Below are 3968 nucleotides of genomic sequence, written 5' to 3'. Positions count from 1 at the left end.
TCATGTGTATCTAAGCGTACTACGAGCAAAGTTCTATACGTTTCTAGCAAGCAGGTAATAAACATAAACCTTATTACCTAGGATGTCAAGTCTTGCACGTGGAGCGAAGCGTCGTTGTGGATCGTTGAGAGCACTGTTCTAGTTATAGTCTGGTTTTAATAAAAAACGTTTTCCCATATTAAAACCGAGTTCTCTATAACCAATGGCTCTGATACCAATCTGTCACACCCCCAAAATCCCACACGCGGAGTACCACCGCTTGGAGGCGTGACATGACCAGGATCAAGCCACCAATCATATTGAACAAGCATATAATAGTTAAAGTAGTTCAAAAACCCGAATTAATACGATTGATGTTCAAACCAAACTTTGTTTTAAGTAGCGGAAGCATAATAATGAAAACCCAAAATAAGTTATAAGTTCAAATATTGTTCACGATCCGTATCCCACAACGACCTGCTCCTCCCTGTGCAAGCTCCATAATGTACCTAAGGTCCTGCAAGGCATGCAGCAGATAATCAACAACTAGTTGAGCGAGTTCACAGAAAATAAGTTCGTAATAAATAGTAATGAGTATGTTCATCTATTTGGGGGCTTCCCATGCATGTATGTACTAATGGTGGGGGTTTCCCATGCCTTGTATATATATTACTAGTGGGGGATTCCCACGTTTATCTTTACTAATGGGGGCTTCCCATTATGGTACTTACTAGACTATTTGCAACCATGTGTTCTTCTTAAACCGAGAACAGGAATACGTACTAGGTCACGTAGGATTTACGTGAGTGCCCTTCCCCGAGGACAGTGGTATGCGTGGGGTTTACGTAGGATTTACGTAAGTGTCCTTCCGACCCGGAAGACAGTAGTGGGTATTAGGTTACGTAGGTTTTACGTAAGTGTCCTCCCGACCCGGGAGACAATGGTAGATACTAGTTTACGTAGGTTTTACGTAAGTGTCCTGACTATCCTGAGGACGATGGTCTATAGTCTAGGGATTGCGTAAGTACGAGTAATCGTTCCATATCAAACATTCCAACCCAATTCCCAACCCGGGAATCCCATGCCTTGGCTGTGTGAACTCACCTTGGTTTGCTCGGCAGATACACAAAAAGGTTCCTTGAACTAAAGTGGTCAATCTCGTCCTAACAGGGTTACCACACACGTCAGGTTTTGACTCAAGTAATGCACGTATGAATCACGTATGTTAACACGTTACAAGCACGTACAGATCATGTCAACAGTTTATAATCAAAGCAATCCATTCAACTCGTGCAAATAATTATCAGCCCAATAGTACCCCAGCCCAACATGTTGTGCGATCCGACAACATGTTGTGCGATCTAACTCCCCGGCCCAAACAATATAAACAGCCCAATTTTCTTCTCGGCCCAAAAAGGTTAAACAGTCCAATAATAGGGTGCCCGTGCTCACAGTCTCGAGTCGAGACCAAGCGGTCTCGAGTTGGGCTGGTTCCGAAGTCTCGAGTCGCAACAAGGATGATCTCGAGTCGCAACTGGACCCGCAACCTCGGTCTCGGTTGGTGCTGCTGTGTGTCGGTGTGAGGTCTCGAGTCGCAACGGGACTCGCAATGTCGGTCTCGGGTTATCATGCTTAGGTCGAGATCACACGGTCTCAACTCGCAACCGTGTCGAGACTATCAAATTGTAACAGATTTCCTGATTTCATGCAGATCGGTTACAACACTCAATATTTTCCAAGTTTATTAAATTAACAATTTCTTTTCTAGTAACTATCGATCAAACAAGCAATTCCATCACAGTTTCATATGAACCCTAATATGATAGCAGCATGAACAATAACTAATCGGTTCAAACAAGCTATGTGACATATAATTCATACAAACTCTAATCGTAGTTCAAGAACACAACTTAATAACATTCAATCAGATTAAACATAATGACCCCCTAACCGATCAATACTACAATTCGGATCTATGGAATAACATCCAAAGAGCATATTTCAAAGCACACGTATGAATCCGATTACATGTATCCATTTAGTTTTCATACAACATGAACGATAACAATAGTTTAACAAGCATCATCAATCGGTTCTAGCTTATCATTATACATACATTCTAACATGGAATCGTAACATCAATCAACACGAAATCATAAAACAAGACACTAACCGAAAGATAGAGGGTGATCCGATTACAAGAAAGCTTCGGTGAGGAGGGTACACTTGCCGTCAGTTTCGTGAGGGAAGAGAGATCAAGTAGGGTTTGAGTGTGTGAGGATGAAAAGTGTGGAATGGTTACAATACCCTAGGTGTTGTGTATAAGGTGGGTGGGCCGAACCCATGCATGGGCCGCCCTTAAGAGTTCGGTCACAATCAATCAGGCCCAAAGGCCTTGTGCGATCGATACATGTTGTGCGGTTCGGTTCGTGTAACATTCACATAACATACATACACACATAATGCACGTAATAACATAACAATCATTAAATCAACGTATCACATCGGCACGTAACGTTACATCAAAGTACAGAGGTCGGTTTGGAAATACGAGTTGTCACAATACCTACTGATTACCACGTTATCTAGGCTCAGTGACGAGTCGTAGTTTCGGCCAAAATGCGCATTCTTGCGTATTTTGTAACCAAACTACTTGTGAGCGTCAAAGCCGTTTGCTTTGATGCCAAACCTGTTTTCTAAACTTAGTTAAGCATGTTCTAACATGCTTAGCTCGTCACTTTTAGTTTAGTGCTTATATAGGGTCGTAAGGTAAGCGATCTAAACCATCGCTTATACTTTCGAACCCGACCCATTTGGTCGATCATTAGGATCCGACCAAACACATTAGGTGACCATAGCTATAACCTTCCGAGGTTATGCCTTGTGGTCACGATGTTAGGCGTTCCAGACGCGTTCTACGCGAACGACGCGTGAGGTAGCATAAGCTACCTAAACGGGTCGTGATGGGTCGCAAGCACTTAGGTTAAGTTTCATTTTAGTATGTAGGCTTTGTAAACCATATTACACGAGTCTCCATACTCGTTTGGTTTACGAACCCGCATACTATTCGATCCTTCCGATTTAGGTCCGGTATATTAACATAGCTACCTATTAGGTGCCGTATGATATTCCGTGATCTAGCATTGTTTGATTATTATACAAGAACTCAAAGCAATCTCAGGTGAGTACATTGAACCCCTCTTTTACTGTTTTTCCAAACTGTTTTGGGGTGAAACACATGTGCCTATCTGTTACTTTCATGTTTTCCATGTTTTCACATCATATGCCTGCTATGTTGTTAGTACATTATAGTACACGATTTCATTACATTTCATGCTACGTATGCCCATTGTGTGCGTACTTAGTACATTTGATTTACAGAACATTTCTGTTGCATATGTTTACTCAGCATATGGACACATTGATTTACATGAACATTTCTGTTGCATATGTTTACTCAGCATATGGACACATTGATTTACATGAACATTTCTGTTGCATATGTTTACTCAGCATATGGACACATTGATTTACATGAACATTTCTGCTGCATATGTTTACTCAGCATATGGGCGCATTGATTTACATGAACATTTCTGCTTCGTATGTTTACTTAGCATACTTAGTACAATTGTTTACATCACATGCCTTCATTTTGTTATGATATTTGGTTTGTTTAACATGGGACAATACATTCATTAACATTAGCTACGCCGTTCGTTAGTAGGTAGTGGTACCATAGGAATTGACAACTCCCGTTTCTGAAATCCTGGGTTTGATAGGATTGGAAGGAATGACCGAATTCGATATACATAACTTAGATAAACCTTTAATTTGTTTAAGGGTTTATCGCCGCAGTCTCAAGGCTTGGATGTATGCATAGTTTACAATACTGCATAAATGTTAGTATCAATAGAGCATGCATTTTTCCACAGAACATAACGTTGATTTAAACCACGTTTTACTTCAACAACTTGTTTTGTGCATTT

This window comes from Helianthus annuus, chromosome 16 (assembly GCF_002127325.2).
Source record: "Helianthus annuus cultivar XRQ/B chromosome 16, HanXRQr2.0-SUNRISE, whole genome shotgun sequence".
NCBI lineage: Eukaryota > Viridiplantae > Streptophyta > Magnoliopsida > Asterales > Asteraceae > Helianthus > Helianthus annuus.
The sequence above is the reverse complement of the archived record's forward strand: the minus strand, read 5'-3'. Positions refer to the sequence as shown.